Genomic DNA, 19,521 nt, shown 5'->3' with positions numbered 1-19,521 from the left:
GATATAGATACTGGTACAAAATATCGGTTCCAGGAATTACGAGACCGTATCAAAATCTCCACAGCTGTTCCTCGGCTTAGCCCAGACGTACAAAAGCAAGCGAACAGGGGCTTCAATTCATATGGGCAGATATGGAAGACCTTATAAAATATTTTTTATTTACTTACTAACATATGACTACAACTTACACTTTATGTTTGCGTGCATTAATGTTCGGCAATTAAGTTTTTGACGAATGATGAATGCAATGTGCGCTCTAAAGCGAAAAGACATTTTTTATGGGATGCAATTACAATTTAACAATTACCTGCTTTTTATATTATTTGTATTGAGAAACCTGGGTTCCTGCCAAATTTCATGATTATACGCCAACGGGAAGTACCTTATATGTTTTGATAAGTGATTTTGCGAGTATCAAAATATGTGACATAAATGGCCATATCTTTTGATTGCATTTACTTACAAGCTTAAAATTTTTCAACTGCCAAGGGACCATAGGCTTTGAAACTGATCTGCCACCCTGTTCAAGAGAAAAAAGGAGTATTAGCAGACGGACTGACAGCCAGACGGACGAAAAAAATGACAAAAAATTTCTTCGTGTTACATATTTACAAATTAACTGTTTTTGGATTTTTCCTTTACTTGCACTGGGAAGCCTTTCTTCTTGCCAAATTTCAGGTCTAGGACAACTGGAAGCACCATTGAGCTGACTTAGAGGCTTAAAATGTTTATACTGCTAAGGGATCTTAGCCCTTGGTATGAGACATAATTTGAACTTCAAACGTCTAGCCGTGAGGAAAAGGGTTCTCATCAGTTGGACAGAAAGGCAGACAGATGGGCAACAAAGTGATCCTATTAGGCTTTCGTTTTTACAGACTGAAGCACGAGATTCTTACTAACAGTTAAGACAGCGCTGACCTGGATGAAATATTTTTTAGGGAAAAATTCTTCCTTTTTTTTACATTCTCTTTACATATGTCAATTCTTCATTCATGCTTTAAAAAAGAACTTAGCTCCATCCCAACAGGCCACGAAGGCCCAACGTTACCGACCGGCCGCCGTGTCATCCTCAGCCCACAGGCGTCACTGTATATGGATATGGATGGGCGTGTGGTCAGCACACCGCTCTCCCGGCCGTATGTCAGTTTACGAGACCGGAGCCGCTACTTCTCAGTCAAGTAGCTCCCTTGTTTGCCTCTTAAGGGCTGAGTGCACCCCGCTTGCCAACAGCGCTCGGCACACCAGATGGTCATTCATCCAAGTTCTAGCCCGGCCCGGCAGCGCTCGACTTCGGTGATCTGGCGGCAAGACCGTTGGCTGTTTTATCCTTAGGGAAATTAAAGTATTACTCACATATTCTGAATCTCAGTTGTCATCAACATCAATTGTGATGGACGTCAAAGTAGTCTAGCTGCATTAGACAATCGAATTGATTGATTTTGATTTTCAGTTTTCCCTTGAAATATCTATACCTTCCATGAAACTAACATGCTCCCTCCTCTAACAGATCCAGGGAGCACGTTTGCCCACGGCACCCGAACATGGTAGGGGCAATTTTCTCGCACATAGGTACTCACAAGACACTCTTAACACGGCTACCTGTGGAAAAATCGGTGACTATACTACCTCAGAGATGGGGTGCCCTGTGCGACATGCAGCCGTGATCTAACTACATGAAGATACAATGATCGCTTCGCTTGGTTGTTTCGCCCACGACCAGTGGGTACGAGATCTAGCGGCATTCCAGTCTAGGACACGGCAGCACAGTGCACTTGGTGCTGCGGCGGAAGTTCTCTAAGGCGGCAACTACATTACCTGATCAAAAGTATCTGGCCATTTGTCAGTGGACATTAATACCGAGCATGACCACCCTTCGGCTTTAGACGGCCTTAACTCTGCTGGGGAAGCTTTCAGTGAGGTGTCTGAATGTTTGTGGAAGAATGGCAGGCCATTCTTCCTCTAGAGCCGAAACTAAAGAAGGTAGTGGTGTTGGACGACGAGGACTGGAGCAAAGTCGATCTTCTAACGGGTCTCGTAGGTTAAAGTCGGTACTATGGTCAGGACAGTCCATTCGAGGGCTGTTATTGTCCACAGAACATTCGCTAACAGATGCTGCTTGATGACACCGAGCACTATCAAGCTGACAAAGACTGTCATCGCGTCCGAAATGTCTCTGTACTGTATGATGTACACAACGCTGTAAAATGTATTTGCAACTACTGATGTTGGTGTTTCCTTAATCGCTACAAGGGGACCACAACCAATCACAAAAGACACCCCCATACCGCAACACCACAGCCTCTGTACTTCAATGCTGGCACTGCATATAATGCTTAGTAACGATCTCGAAGCCTTCGCCAAACTCACATTCCATCGGATGGGCACTGGATATAGTGTTATCCATCACTTCAAATCTCTCGTTCCCAGTCATCCACTATACAGTGGCATCGCTCTTTACACCACCTCAAGTGCCACTTCGTAGTAACTACAGACACATGTGGCTTATGAGGAGGAACTCGACCATTGTACCACGTTGATACATGTGGGTTATGAGGAGGTGATCGACCATTGTACCACATTGACATATGTGGCTTACGAGGAGGTGCTCGGCCATTGTACCACACTGACACATGAGGAGGTGCTCGACCATTGTACCACATTGACACATGTGGCTTATGAGGAGGTGATCGACCATTGTACCACATTCTTTTTAACTCCCTACGCACAGTCATTATGCTACCTGCACTGCTGGTAGCCCACTGGAACTGACGAGTAATTTCTCTCGCTGATTTCATGAAACTTTTAGGATTCTGTACGTTTAAGAGTAAAAACTGAACCTTTATAGGATCACTTTCTTATCCGCCCGTCAGGCTGCCTGTCCGTCTTTTTAAAACTCCGTTTCTCAGGAACGGGTGGACTAATCAAGTTGAAATTCATGTCACATATTAAGGTCTACGGACGCTTGACAATGTATAAAAATACAGCTTCTAATGCAAAATATACGGTCATTTGTGTCACATCTACATCTACATCTACATCTACATTTATACTCCGCAAGCCACCCAACGGTGTGTGCCGGAGGGCACTTTACGTGCCACTGTCATTACCTCCCTTTCCTCTTCCAGTCGCGTATGGTTCGCGGGAAGAACGACTGTCTGAAAGCCTCCGTGCGCGCTCTAATCTCTCTAATTTTACATTCGTGTACTCCTCGGGAGGTATAAGTAGGGGGAAGGAATATATTCGATACCTCATCCAGAAACGCACCCTCTCGAAACCTGGCGAGCAAGCTACACCGCGATGCAGAGCGCGTCTCTTGCAGAGTCTGCCACTTGAGTTTATTAAACATCTCCGTAACGCTATCACGCTTACCAAATAACCCTGTGACGAAACGCGCCGCTCTTCTTTGGATCTTCTCTACCTCCTCCGTCAACCCGATCTGGTACGGATCCCACACTGATGAGCAATACTCAAGCATAGGTCGAACGAGTGTTTTGTAAGCCACCTCCTTTGTTGATGGACTACATTTTCTAAGCAATCTCCCAATGAATCTCAACCTGGTACCCGCCTTACCAACAATTAATTTTGTATGATCATTCCACTTCAAATCGTTCCGCACGCATACTCCCAGATATTTTGCAGAAGTAACTGCTACCAGTGTTTGTTCCGCTATCATATAATCATACAATAAAGGATCCTTCTTTCTACGTATTCGCAATACATTACATTTGTCTATGTTAAGGGACAGTTGCCACTCCTTGCACCAAGTGCCTATCCGCTGCAGATCTTCCTGCATTTCGCTACAATTTTCTAATGCTGCAACTTCTCTGTATACTACAGCATCATCCGCGAAAAGCCGCAAGGGACTTCCGACACTATCTACTAGGTCATTTATATATATTGTGAAAAGTAATGGTCCCATAACACTCCCCTGTGGCACGCCAGAGGTTACTTTAACGTCTGTAGACGTCTCTCCATTGATAACAACATGCTGTATTCTGTTTGCTAAAAACTCTTCAATCCAGCCACACAGCTGGTCTGATGATATTTTCACTCTGCAGCGGAGTGCGCGCTCATATGAAACTTCCTGGCAGATTAAAACTGTGTGCCCGACCGAGACTCGAACTCGGGACCTTTGCCTTTCGCGGGCAAGTGCTCTACCAACTGAGCTACCGAAGCACGACTCACGCCCGGTCCTCACAGCTTTACTTCTGCCAGTATCTCGTCTCCTATGTTCCAAACTTTACAGAAGCTCTCCTGCGAACCATGCAGAACTAGCACTCCTGAAAGAAAGGATATTGCGGAGACATGGCTTAGCCACAGCCTGGGGGATGTTTCCAGAATGATATTTTCACTCTGCAGCGGAGTGCGCGCTGATATGAAACTTCCTGGCAGATTAAAACTGTGTGCCCGACCGAGACTCGAACTCGGGACCTTTGCCTTTCGCGGGCAAGTGCTCTACCAACTGAGCTACCGAAGCACGACTCACGCCCGGTCCTCACAGCTTTACTTCTGCCAGTATCTCGTCTCCTACCTTCCAAACATTACAGAAGCTCTCCTGCGAACCATGCAGAACTAGCACTCCTGAAAGAAAGGATATTGCGGAGACATGGCTTAGCCACAGCCTGGGGGATGTTTCCAGAATGATATTTTCACTCTGCAGCGGAGTGCGCACTGATATGAAACTTCCTCGCAGATTAAAACTGTGCGCCCGACCGAGACTCGAACTCGGGACCTTTGCCTTTCGCGGGCAAGTGCTCTACCAACTGAGCTACCGAAGCACGACTCACGCCCGGTCCTCACAGCTTTACTTCTGCCAGTATCTCGTCTCCTACCTTCCAAACTTTACAGAAGCTCTCCTGCGAACCATGCAGAACTAGCACTCCTGAAAGATAGGATATTGCGGAGACATGGCTTAGCCACAGCCTGGGGGATGTTTCGAGAATGATATTATCACTCTGCAGCGGAGTGCGCGCTGATATGAAACTTCCTGGCAGATTAAAACTGTGTAGGTAGGAGACGAGATACTGGCAGAAGTAAAGCTGTGAGGACCGGGCGTGAGTCGTGCTTCGGTAGCTCAGTTGGTATAGCACTTGCCCGCGAAAGGCAAAGGTCCCGAGTTCGAGTCTCGGTCGGGCACACAGTTTTAATCTGCCAGGAAGTTTCAGCTGGTCTGATATTTCGTAGGCTCTTACTTTGTTTATCAGGCGAGAGTGCGGAACTGTATCGAACGCCTTCCGGAAGTCATGAAAAATAGCATCTACCTGGTAGCCTTTATCTAATATTTTCTGGGTCTAATGAACAAATAAAGCGAGTTGGATCTCACACGATCGCTGTTTCCGGAATCCATGTTGATTCCTACATAGTAGATTCTGGGTTCCCAAAAACGACATGATACTCGAGCAAAAAACATGTTCTAAAATTCTACAACATATCGACGTCAGAGATATAGGTCTATAGTTTTGCGCATCTGCTCGACGACCCTTCTTGAAGACTGGGACTACCTGCGCTCTTTTCCAATCATTTGGAACCCTCCGTTCCTCTAGAGACTTGCGGTACACGGCTGTTAGAAGGGGGGCAAGTTCTTTCGCGTACTCTGTGTAGAATCGAATTGGTATCCCGTCAGGTCCAATGGACTTTCCTCTGTTGAGTGATTCCAGTTGCTTTTCTATTCCTTGGACACTTATTTCGATGTCAGCAATTTTTTCGTTTGTGCGAGGATTTAGAGAAGGAACTGCAGTGCGGTCTTCCTCTGTGAAACAGCTTTGGGAAAAGGTGTTTAGTATTTCAGCTTTACACGTGTCATCCTCTGTTTCAATGCCATCATCATCCCGGAGTGTCTGGATATGCTGTTTCGAGCCACTTACTGATTTAACGTAAGACCAGAACTTCCTAGGATGCCGGCCGAAGTGGCCGTGCGGTTAAAGGCGCTGCAGTCTGGAACCGCAAGACTGCTACGGTCGCAGGTTCGAATCCTGCCTCGGGCATGGATGTTTGTGATGTCCTTAGGTTAGTTAGGTTTAACTAGTTCTAAGTTCTAGGGGACTAATGACCTCAGAAGTTGAGTCCCATAGTGCTCAGAGCCATTTGAACTTCCTAGGATTTTCTGTCAAGTCGGTACACAGAATTTTACTTTCGAATTCACTGAACGCTTCACGCATAGCCCTCCTTACGCTAACTTTGACATCGTTTAGCTTCCGATTGTCTGATTTTGGTAGACGCAAACACACTCATCAGTACCTACAGGGTGAAAGGTCTCTGTTGGATTCCTTTCATGTTAATTTCTTAAATATGGTGTCATTTACGGCATAAATTCCTCTTCTAAATTTACTGTGGTGTTTCTGACTATCTGGGAGGAGACTGAGCAGTGGAACGTGTTGCTTTTACACATAAACAAGAACGATCTGTCACACTATTACACTTTAAAACACAGTTTATATGTAATTCATGTCACACAGTCTCATACGGAACCTACATCCGCTTTCTTTTATATACTGTATATGATAAGATACTGTCATCCCCCTTCCCTTCTGTGTGAGAGGATGAATGAGCAAATGTATTTCTAGTTGCATGCTGGATGGTATCAGACAAGCCTGTCTGCTAGAGAACAGTAGGACCAGCTTTCTAAAAGCAGAGAGGTTTCTATTCTTAGTATGGTCCTGTTCGTCCCTTGTCATGTTGGTATAGAAAGCTGACTCTCTGGTCACTTCCGTTTGTATTAGGAGGCACCCCTCAGGAGGGACCCAAGTCAGTCTGTCCGCGGCGAACGTCTGAAGTGGTAAGATCTCCGGCTAAGCGCGTGTCTGCTAAGTCCGTAGGTCAATGGAATTCTTAAGTTCAGCCTAACTGAAAAGTTAATCACCTTTATTTCAGGTTTAGCTCTAAAATATCTAATGTTATCTTAAATTGCAACGCAGTGTAATTCGAGTTTGAAGTTCAGAATATATACCGGTAGTTGCTTTGTCACTACTTTGTGAGTAAAGTGGAACCACGTGTTGATCAGTAACTCTAACTAAGATCATCAATCATAAATGCGAATGTGCATGAGATTATAACGTCTCGTCTTGACAATATTTTTCAATACAGAAACTTTTCTTTATGTTCAACCCACGTGGGGTGTACTTTGTGAGACCAGTACCACGTGCTTATACAATTGTTTGACCCATCAGGTTAATAGTAAGACGATTGTAACCAGTTCAAGGTTTTTCTTTTTTAAATTGCTTTTCGATCTAATTGATTTTAATTATCAGAATTATTGTGGAGTTACAATCTTTGTGTAAACCAAGTTGACCACGTGAAGCATGTGGTGTAATCATCAAAGTAGCCCTCAGCTATTCTTTTCGGGAAGATTTCACAGAGAGTTAGTATGAATTTAGTATACCAGTGTGTGGTAATTACATGACGGACAGGATTGCGCTACGAACGTAACTTATTTGGGTGAAAACTGAATCGGTTGGTTGTGGTTAATTTCCTCTTGCATATGTTTCAACGTTCTTCGTGTGTTATTTTATGAATGCAGTGTTGTATGTAGTCTCCCAATCTTGGGTCCATATTTGATGTGTTCCGTAAGATTACAATCTCACATTTTCACAATCCTAAATAAGGCACCAGTTTAGTTATGAATCAAGTTTAATATGCTGAAATTTCAATGATCAATGTCAAAATAAATTTCCGAATATAAACTGATTTATTTCTTTTTATTTAAATTCTCTTATATATATATATATATATATATATATATATATATATATATATATATATATATATATCACCGGTTGTCGTATGACTATTAAAAGATTATAATTAATGTTAGTCTGGTTGGGAATTTGGTAAGCTAGACTGGATACCTGGTGAAACAGTTGCGCAGTAATGTAAGGTTAACTTCCTCAGATAGCTCACAGCTTTTAACCCACTTTTATGGTCTTGAATAGCAGCACCGCTTGCAGAAGAAATTAAAGCAACAACCTTACAAGGGTACTTTCCGTTGACTTACAAGTTGCCAAGAAACAAGCGTTGTAAACTGCCCAGTTGTTGGGGCAGCTACGTCTCATTCAAGTGACTTCCCTACGCACGTTACGAGGGCGTGTGTACCCCGTTCAAGTCTTCTCCATCAAGGAAAATTTCTTGGCAGTACTTGGAAATGATACCGGATCTTTCAAATAGAAATCAGATGCGCTGACGGCTCGGCTGCAGAGGTGGGCAAGTCGGCTGCTCTGTCTAATTCAGTCGACCGTCAGTGTGTTTACCGCTTCTGCTTTCCCAGCGACACTCTTCCCATGTGTCTCTAGGCGTGGCGCATAATGTCAAGGCCAGGAATGAAAGTGCGGTGGAACCGCACCGCCCACAATAGACCTCTGCCGCAACAGCACGGAAGGCACGGCCAACCTGCATAGCCGCAGCAGCCGAGCCGCGCTGCCTTTCGCAAGAGCGCTCACCGGCAGCCAACGTTCCGGGGACGGACTTTCCTTGACGTTACACGCCACACTTATCATGTCATCCTGCAGATAAAAGAAGCGACCAGCATCGACTCGTTGACTATGAGCTTTGCAGCCAGAAATACACTCACGCTCATAAGTTAAGGATAATACTGACATATGGTGAAACCACTCTGGTGGGCGGTTTGCGGGTTTAAATCACCTCGGGGTACGATCATGCGGTGCATTTGACCTGCAGTCGCAGCACTCCACATATGCAGAGGTGTGTTGGTGCATGTCACAGTACGGTGCAGCGAGTAAGTGTGCAGACGTTTTCAGACTGTGTTTTGAAAATGGCTCAAAGAACACATATTGATGACGTGATGAGGGGTAGAATACTAGGGCGACTGGAGGTTAGTCAAATACAGGCCCTCCGTGTGCCACAAAGTGTGATCTCAAGATTATGGCAAAGATTCCAGCAGACAGGAAACGTGTCAATGCGCTACAGTACGGGACGTCCACAGTGTACAACACCACAAGAAGACCGATATCTCACCATCAGTGCCCGCAGACGGCCACGGACTATTGCAGGTAGCCTTGCTCGGGACCTTACCGCAGCCACTGGAACAGTTGTCTCCAGACACACAATCTACAGACGACTGAACAGACATGTTTTATTCGCCCGGACACGTGCAAGGTGCATTCCACTGACCCCTGGTCACAGGAGACCCCGTAAAGCCTGGTGTCAAGAACACAGTACATGGTCACTGGAACAGTGGTCCCAGGTTATGTTCACGGACGAGTCCAGGTATAGTCTGAACAGTGAGTCTCGCAATGTTTTCATCTGGCATGAACCAGGAACCAGATACCAACCCCTTAATGTCCTTGAAAGGGATCTGTATGGAGGTCATGATTTGATAGTGTTGGGTGGGATTATGATTGGTGCACGTACACCCTTGCATGTCTTTGACGGAGGAACTGTAATAGGTCAGGTGTATCGGGACGTCATTTTGCAACAGTATGTCCGCCTTTTGAGCGGTGCAGTGGGTCCCACCTTCCTCCTGATGGATGATAACGCACTTCCCCACCTGCTACCATCGTGGACGAGTACCTTGAAACAGAAGATATCAGGTGAATGGAGTGTCCTGCCTGTTGTCCAGACCTAAACCCGATCGGGCACGTCTGGGATGCTCTCGGTCGACGTATCGCTGCACGTCTTCAAACCCCTACGACACTTCAGGAGCTCCGACAGTCACTGGTGCAAGCTGCTCGACCACCTGATCCAGAGTATGCCAATCCGTTGTGCGGCCTGTGTAGTGTGCATGGTGATCATATCCCATATTGATGTCGGGGTACATGCGCAGGAAACAGTGGCGTTTTGTTGCACATGTGTTTCAGGACGGTTTTCTCAACTTATCACCAATACCGTGGACTTACAGATCTGCGTCGTGTGTGTTCCGTATGTGCCTATGCTATTAGCGCCAGTTTTGTGTGGTGCCCACGTTGTGTTGCACCACATTCTGGAATTATCCTTAATTTATGAGAATGAGTGTACGTGAGTGATGGCATTAACATGTCGGACACGTCCATCGGTCCGCACACGACAGTGCTCGGTACCAATTAGTTCCAAAAAGCCGCGAGCGACAATGCGAATTTTCCGGGGGTCATATGTCGGGTTCTCCACTGAAACGCCAAGGAAACTGGTATAGGCATGAGTATTCCAATGAAGAGATAAATAATCGGGCAAAATACAGCGCTACGCTCAGGAACGCCTATATAAGACAACAAGTGTCTGTCGCAGGTGTTAGATCCTACAGTGGCAAGTTATCAGATGTAAGTGAGTTTGAACATGGTGTTACAATCGGCGCACGAGCGATGGGACACAGCATCTCGGAGGTAGCGATGAAGCGGGGATTTTCCCGTACGACCGTGAATATCAGGAATCCGGTAAAACATCAAATCTCCGACATCGCAGCGACCGGAAAAAGATACTGCAAGAACGGCGCCAACGACGACTGAAGAGAATCGTTCAACGTGACAGAAGTGCAACTCTCCCGCAAATTGCAGCAGAATTAAATTCTGAGCCGTCAACAAGTTAACAAACATTATCGATATGGGCTTTCGGTGCCGAAGGCCCACCCATGTCCCTTTGGTGACTGTACGACAAAAAGCTTTGCGCTTCGTCTTGGTCCGTCAACACCGACATAGGAATGTTGACGACTGGAAACGTGTTGCCTGGTCGGACGAGTTTCGTTTCAAATTGTATCGAGCGGATGCCAGCAGGGCACTATTCAAGCTGGTGGTGGAACTGTAATGGTGTGGGGCGTAAGCAGCTGGAGTGTAATGGGACCACGGATACTTCTAGATAGGACTCTGACAGCTGACAGCCGGCCGGAGTGGCCGTGCGGTACTAGGCGCTACAGTCTGGAGCCGAGCGACCGCTCCGGTCGCAGGTTCGAATCCTGCCTCGAGCATGGATGTGTGTGATGTCCTTAGGTTAGTTTGAAAGGTCTCTGTTGGATTCCTTTCATGTTAATTTCTTAAATCTGTTGTCATTTACGGCATAAATTCCTCTTCTAAATTTACTGTGGTATTTCTGACTATCTGGGAGGAGACTGAGGAGTGAAACGTGTTACTTTTACACATAAACAAGAACGATCTGTCACACTACTACACTTTAAAACACAGTTTATATGTAATTCAAGTCACACAGTCTCATACGGAACCTACATCCGCTTTCTTTTATATATCGTATATGATAAGATACTGTCATCCCCCTTCCCTTCTGTGTGAGAGGATGAATGAGCAAATGTGTTTCTAGTTGCATGCTTGAGGGTAGCAGACAAGCCTGTCTGCTAGAGAACAGTAGGACCAACGTCGGAACAGGTAGCTACGCTTTCTAAAAGCAGAGAGGTTTCCATTCTTAGCATGTTTCTATCCGTCCCTTGTCATGTTGGCATAGGAAGCTGTCTCTCTGGTCACTTCCCTTGGTATCTGGGAAGCACGCTCGGTAGGAGCGCAGGTCAGTCTGTCCGCGGCGAGCGTCTGAAGTGGTAAGATCTCCTGCTAAGCGCTTGTCTGAATCAGCCTAACTGAAAATTTAATCACCTTTATTTCAGGTTTAGCTCTAAAATATCTAATGTTATCTTAAATTGCAACGCAGTGTAATTCGAGTGTGAAGTTCAGAATACCTTCCGGTAGTTGCTTTGTCATTACTTTGTGAGTAAAGTGCAACCACGTGTTGGTCAGTAACTCTAACTAAGATCATCAATCTTAAATGCGAATGTGCGTGAGATTATAACGTCTCGTCTTGACAATATTTTTCAATATAGAAACTTTTCTTTATATTCAACCCACGTGACTTGTACTTTGTGAGAAGAGTACCACGTGCTTATACATTTGTTTGACACATCAGGTTAATAGTAAGACGATAGTAACCAGTTCGAGGTTTTTCTTTTGTAAATTGCTTTTCGATCTAATTTATTTTAATTATCAGAATTATTGTGGAGTTACACTCTTTGTGTAAACCAAGTTGACCACGTGAAGCATGTGGTGTATTCATCAAAGTAGCCCTCAGCTATTCTTTTCGGGAAGATTTCATACAGAGTTAGTATGAATTTAGTATACCAGTGTGTGGTAATTACATGACGGACAGGATTGTGCTACGAACGTAACTTCTTTGGGTGAAAATTGAATCGGTTGGTTGTGGTTAATTTCCTCTTGCATATGTTTCAACGTTCTTTGTGTGTTATTTTATGAATGCAGTGTTGTATGTAGTCTCCCAATCTTGGCTCCCTATTTGATGTGTTCCGTAAGATTACAAACTCACATTTTCACAATCCTAAATAAGGCACCAGCTTAGTTATGACTCACGTTTAATATGCTGAAATTTCAATGATCAATGTTAAAATAAATTTCCAAATATAAATTGATTTATTTCTTTTTATTTAAATTCTTATATATATATATATATATATATATATATATATATATATATATATATATATATATATAATCACCGGTTGTCGTATGACTATTAAAAGATTATAATTAATGTTAGTCTGGTTGGGAATTCGGTAAGCTAGACTGGATGCCTGGTGAAACAGTTGCTCAGTAATGCAAGGTTAACTTCCCCAGACAGCTCACAGCTTTAACCTGCTTTTATTGTCTATCAGTACTGCTTTCATAGCAAATTAAAGTAACAACGTTACAAGTTAGGTTTAATAAGTTCTAAGTTCTAGGCGACTGATGACCTCAGAAGTTAAGTCGCATAGTGCTCAGAGCCATTTGACAGGTGACACGTACGTAAGCATCCTGTATGATCACCTGCATCCATTCATGTCCATTGTGCATTCTGAAGGACAATGCGACACCCCGCACGTCCAGAACTGCTGTAGAATGGATCCAGGAACGCTCTTCTGAGTTTAAACACTTCCGCTGGCCACAAGACTCTCCAGAAATGAACATTATTGATCGTATCTAAGACGCCTTGCAACATGCCGTTAAGGTTGGATCTCCATCCCCACGTACTCTTACGGATTTATGGTCAGCCCTGCAGCATTCATATTGTCAATTCCCTCCGGCACAATTTTTGACATTAGTCGAGTCCATGCCGCGTCGTGTTTCGGCACTTCTGCGTGCTCGCGGGGCCCCTACACGATATTAGGCATGTTTACCAGTTTCTTTGACTCTCCAGTGTATTAATCACACAGGTGTCCGCGCCCGGTAGCTGAGTTGTCGCCGGCACGGTAGCTCAGCGTGTTCGGTCAGAGGGTTACGTGCCCTCTGTAATAAAAACACGGAGTTAATCGATCATCAACGAACTTAAACGAATGTCTTACAACGTCCGCCCCGAGCAGACGCAACGAACAAAATGAGATTAAAAAAAAAAAAAAAAAAAAAAAAAAAAAAAAAAAAAAAAAAAAAAAAAAACGTCGTCAGCATGACGGACTGTCAATCCTAAGGGCCCGGGTTCGATTCCCGGCTAGGTCGGAGATTTTCTCCGTTCAGGTACTGGGTGTTTATTGTCCTAATCATCATCATTTCATCCCCATCGACGTGCAGGTCGCCGAAGTGGCGTCAACTAGAAAGACTTGCACCAGGCGACCGGTCTACCCGCCGGGAGGCCCTAGCCACACGACATTTTTCAGATAAAAGGTGAAGTATTTCTGTTAGCCCTTGGTCTAGCGACTATTTTTATACCTATCGGAAGAATAGCCTCATTGTGAGGGGTCAATTCTTAAACATTACACTCTTCCTCCAGCTCAGGCAAATGGAACACACTGCTGGTTCTTTTGAATTAGGAAAGGTCTAAAGTGGGCCTTAGACGGCTGTTTAAATCTCCTTTATTCAGTGGCGTATTGGGCTGAAACAGCGAAAAACCATGATTTTTGGGTGCGAAAAGTGTCACTTGTGTGGATGGTCACTTCTACGAGAGTTGTTGAGAAAGTAAGATCCGATCGGTCGTGAAATGGAAACCACAGTAAAAATCAAGAACTTCTATCTGCAACAGCTAGCTCCACCACCACGCTACTTTTCTACATAGTCGCCGGTCCCACTTAGGCAATTATCGTAGCGTTGTACCGCTTTCCTAATGCCCTCTTCATAGAATTTAGCCGCTTATGACTCCAACAATTCTCTGCGCTGGTCTGCAGTTCGTTATCCGTGCCAAAAACTTGTGTTCATAGACAGCGCTTCATGTGAGCAGAGATGAATATCAAGAGGTAGCCAAATCTGGGCTGTATAGTGGGTGATCAAACACTACATATCGAAATCGTTGCAGGGGCGTCCTCATTATCCGTGCAGTATGCGGCCGATAACTGTCATGAAGAAGGAAATGCGTGAAATTTATGTTATGTGACGTTGGCGATGTAAAACTTTACAATCGACACCCATACTGCGCTTAGAACTGAAAAGAGCGACGTGAAACGATCGACTGGCATAACAGAGAAACTACGAAACCCAAATGTACAATGCTTCAAGGGACTTTCTCTGTCGTTTCCATTTCACGACCTATCGGAACTTATTGGTTGGCTCTGAGCACTATGGGACTTAACTTCTGAGGTCATCAGTCCCCTAGGACTTAGAACTACTTAAACCTAACTAACCTAGGGACATCACACACATCTATGCCCGAGGCAGGATTCGAACCTGCGACCGGAGCGGTCGCGCGGTTCCAGACTGTAGCGCCTAGAACCCTTCGGCCACTCCAGCCGGCGGACCTTATTTTCCGAGTAGCCACCGTATAATTTCTGTTCATGGCAGAGTGTCAAAATTTTTACCACTTGTTCTTACGTTGATATTCTCTGGGCTCTCCGAAACGTTTTCCGATGTCATCATATTTTGCCGAGATCCAGAGGTTCAAAGTTACCGTGTTCATGTGCGTAATATCCGGTCTGAGGTTTAAATGTGCTTTTAACTGACGTAGCGTTCTGGGATCATGGCAAGAGCTCTGGGAGCATCCAACTACGCTTCAGTCGTCATTTTTCAATAGTAAAACTTTATGATGCGCTGTCGATATATAATGGACACTTCCTGCGTGTAAAGGCTGTCTTGACGAGGAAATTATTCAGTACTGAAGTAATTCTTTGTTCTTGCGAATTAAACACCACAAACACAGTAGCTGTAGCCAAAAGATGTATATTTTTATGTAGAATAGTGTAAAGTGAGGCAGTGTTGAATGGAAGACGATTTTGCGTTAACCTTATATTATGCGTGCGCATTATTAGTTTATATGTGCCAAAGCATGTAAACGTGTCGTAGTATATAAGTAAACTGTCAAAACTTAACTGACCTTCAGAATTCATTGTATATATGCAGCACGCCCTGCCCAAGGAAAAGAACTGAACCAGCTGAAAACTGCACTTGTTGGGACACAAAAAAGTAATATTCTTCTTTTTAACAGACTGTGGCATTAAAGTGATAAAACGGCTGCCCCAAACCTCATTCCTCATTTCTCATCAAAAAGTCTAGCATCCGAACTTATTTGCGCATTTTTGTGCTGAAAGAGAGTAGGGGAGAGACAGTGACCGCGGGAGAGAAAGAGAGAGGAGATGGTTGGTTGGTTGTTTTTGGGCAAGGAGACCAGACAGCGAGGTCATCGGTCTCACCGTATTAGAGAAGGACGGGGAAGGAAGTCGGGCGTGCCCTTTGAAAGGAACCTTTGCCTGGAGCAATTTAGGGAAATCACGGAAAACCTAAATCAGGATGGCCGGACGCGGGATTGAACCGTCGTCCTCCCGAATGCGAGTCCAGTGAGAGAGAGGAGAGAGAGAGAGAGAGAGAGAGAGAGAGAGAGAGAGAGAGAGAAAGTGTCGGTGAGAGTTGGGTGAAGACAATAGCAATGGGATTTTCTTGCTGACTGCTGGAGTAGGCCGTTTGAGATCACATGTCTTCACTACTGTGTTTTGTTTACCTTACAATTCGATAACTAATTTCTTTGGGCGCCAGCATTCGTAACTCGCTTGAGTGTGTTTGGTATTATAGAAGTCACAGTATATTAACAAACGAGAGTAATGAACACGTCCGCAAAATGATTGGAGAGAGCAAAAATGTATCAAATTAAACCGAACTTCTGATTAACCTCTAATTAACAGCCTATTTCCATACGAGCATGAGAATCCATGAGTGTCTGTTTAGGAAGGAAGTTGTGCTCAATGAGTGGAACTAGGAACTGATTAAATCTAGTGGAATGATGATACCATTTGGTTCATGAATATATGAAAGTTAACATGATTCTTAAAATAGTTCATTAAATCAGGATTGCAATATTAGTTGGTGTAGATGGAATATATAGTATGTCCCAGAACTGTTTCGATGAACTTCGACAGGTGGCAGAATTTGCCTTGACGAACAAATTGAGGATGGAAACTCGTCTAGAAATGCCCTCCAACGACGCTACGGGGAGTTGACGTAAAAGCGCCAGCTCCTGCCATTATGGCAGTCTTTGACAGCAAACGTGATGGGCAATAGACGAAACATCTCGCAATGTTCTTTGTTGTTCAGTGATCGTGACTGACTGCCATAACAGCCGATGGAGAAGATGGAGCCAACTGCTGCACAGACAGGTCATGTCTCCGATGAATGCCATGCTCTGTTGCGTTGGTGGATGATGGGTGCACGAACGTGTTTCAATCTACAGCTTATTTTCTCCTGTATACCAAAAATATTGGAGATTTTACGGGTTACTAGAAGAATGGTTCAAATGGCTCTGAGCACTATGGGACTCAACTGCTGAGGTCATTAGTCCCCTAGAACTTAGAACTAGTTAAACCTAACTATCCGAAGGACATCACAAACATCCATGCCCGAGGCAGGATTCGAACCTGCGACCGTAGCGGCCTTGCGGTTCCAGACTGCAGCGCCTTTAACCGCACGGCCACTTCGGCCGGCTACTAGAAGAAGAATAACCCTCGGATGAAAACCGTAACCCACCGAGGCAACAGAGCATTACATTAATAGAAGACAAGGCCTGTCTACGCAGCAACTAAATACACCAAGAAAAGTTTTGCATCACCTCGGTTCCAAGAGTACCGATACCTGTACAGAAAATTGGAATAGAGATCAACATAAACATAATTTCTGCCCTTTTTATTGCTCATGAAAGCCACACACTGCATGTTGGACCAACATACAGAGGATGGAATTTCCGTACCGTACAGCCGTTCCGGCGCCTTCCATGACCGACAGCGGCGTACGTCGGCCCCACATAATGCCACCCCAAAACGGCAGGGAACCTCCACCTTGCTGCACTCACTGGACAGTGTGTCTAAGGCGTTCAGCCCGACCGGGTTGCCTCCAAACACGTCTCCGACGATTGTCTGGTTGAAGGCATATGCGACACTCATCTGTGAAGAGAATGTGATGCCAATCCATTCGGCATGTTGTACGGCCCATCTGTACCGCACTGAATGGTGTCGTCGTTGCAAAGATGGACCTCGCCATGCACGTCTGGAGTGAATTTGAGTATCATGCAGCGTATTGCGCACAGTTTGAGTCGTAACACGACGTCCTGTGGCTGCAGGAAAAGCGTTATTCAACATGGTGGCGTTGCTGTCAGGTCTTCTCCGAGCCATAATCCCTCCGTAGCGGTCATCCACTGCAGTAGTAGCCCTTGGGGTACATGAGTGAGGCATGTCATCGACCCTGTATCTCCTCCATATCCGGACAACATCGTTATGGTTCACTCCGAGACGCCTGGACACTTCCCTTCTTGAGAACCCTCCCTTGCACGAAGTAACAATGCGGACGCGATCGAACCGCGGTATTGACCGTCTAGGCATGGCTGAACTACAGACAACACGAGCCGTGTCCCTCCTTCCGGTTGGAATGACTGGAACTGATCGGCTGTAGGACCCCCTCTGTCTAATAGGTGCTGCTCATGCATGGTTGTTTGCATCTTTGAGCGTGTTTATTGACATCTCTGAACAGTCAAAGGGACTGTGTCTGTGATACAATATCCACTGTCAACGTCCGTCTTCAGCAGTTCTGGGAACTGGGGAGATGCAAAAGTTTTTGATGTGTGTAGCTCTATCTTCTCCGCTAGCGATCGTGGCAGTCAGTCACGATCACCGAATAACAAAGAATAATGCGAGATATTGCGCCTATTGCCGATCAGTCTACAAAGTCATGTTTTCTGCCTAATGGGTGGTCTAATAGCAGACGCCAGCGCCTGTAACGTCGACGCTCCGTGGTGTCGTTGTATGACCTCTCCGGACACGGATCCCGGTCGTCGATTTGTTCCTCAAGACACTCTTTTCAACCCCTCGAAGTTTGTCGCAACGTTTCTGGGACACCCTGTATACAGACAGATTGCATGAATAATATTGATGAAATTTATGTAACCAGACTTGTGACAGTTAAATAGTCAGTCCGCATATTAAAATGTGTTTTACATGTGTGTCAATTAGAAGAACAGATAGCGTAAAAGGGAAGTTTAACAGACGGAAGGTGTAAAATTTTTACCCTCCCCCCGATGTTGCACGTGTAACCCACACGATAGCGACAAGGGTAGCCGGACTGAAGAGTGCGAGGACACAGTGAAATTTGAGACATTCATTTTGCAAGTCAGCCACGAAAGCAGGCGGGTAATTCTACCAGAACTTTGGGAAGAGCTAGAGATCTCACTGAACCAATGTAAAACTACAAATGGTTAGCTAGAGGTAGAGTCCCAAATAATAATATGATACAAAAATTGAGACATCGTCGTTTCTGGTCCATATCTTGTCACGTTCAGAGGCAAAAGAAAAGGGTTTTAAAACTATTAAGGTTCAGAACGTGGGACGTTGAGATAGACGGTACTGAGCCACTGCACCACCTACTATAATTTAGAGTAATGAAAATACTAATAAACATATTTAATTTATGACTAGGTGACTCATTTTCCCCATAATATAACGCCTCCCAAGTATTCATCGCCTTCTATATACCGCGCACAGAGTTGCGATTGTTGGCGATTTGTACAGGGAAGATGAAATTTGAGAAGGAAGGTGCGAACCACAGTAAACGCTGGTCAGGGTAATGAGAGAGACAGAATGCGGCAGGTGAAACAGGTGTTCACTGTGACGCACTTTACTAGCACAACAGAATAGTATGCATAGTTCGAAAAAATTGTCGTTTATGTCATCACTCAATAAGATGCGAGATTTGCAAATACACTAAATTGTCACAACTTCGCAATGCATTTATTCGTCTTTCGCGAGGCTATGTGAATTATATGAAATTAACTTTTATTTCTTTGCGATACACGCTTCGATTTATTAAGATAGAGTGCCTTAGTAGTAGTGTTTTCTTGTCCGCTTTTCTCTTGCAGTGGAAATGTGATGCCTACATTCATATTTCACGAGTTAGAGCAGTAAACGACAAACGAAATCGAATACCATGCAGTGCGAACAGTAGAAAATACGAAACCCCGCCATTGAAGTCTACTGGTAGCGTCATATTCTTCGGGTAGCCGGTAACGCAGGAAATGGGCAGATCCAGGCTGGAAGGGAGGAACGAGAACTGTTTCCTGGTCCAACCCCTTGCAGTTTATCTTCTCATGCCTACAATGTGGATGATATGGCCCAAGGAGTCCCTCCTCCTCTTCCCTTCACGCGTCCCCATCCCCCTC

The 19,521-nt window shown here is 44.9% G+C and overlaps 1 non-coding gene across 1 annotated transcript; it reads right to left on the bottom strand.

The window, feature by feature from the left end:
- Positions 1-4,703: 4,703 nt before the first annotated feature.
- Trnas-cga (transfer RNA serine (anticodon CGA)) lies at positions 4,704-4,778 on the bottom strand. The gene has a single exon. It is a non-coding gene; the product is annotated as a tRNA-Ser (tRNA).
- Positions 4,779-19,521: the final 14,743 nt, after the last annotated feature.

Source organism: Schistocerca nitens, chromosome 1 (genome assembly GCF_023898315.1).
Source record: "Schistocerca nitens isolate TAMUIC-IGC-003100 chromosome 1, iqSchNite1.1, whole genome shotgun sequence".
Classification (NCBI taxonomy): domain Eukaryota; kingdom Metazoa; phylum Arthropoda; class Insecta; order Orthoptera; family Acrididae; genus Schistocerca; species Schistocerca nitens.
The sequence above is the reverse complement of the archived record's forward strand: the minus strand, read 5'-3'. Positions and strand labels throughout refer to the sequence as shown.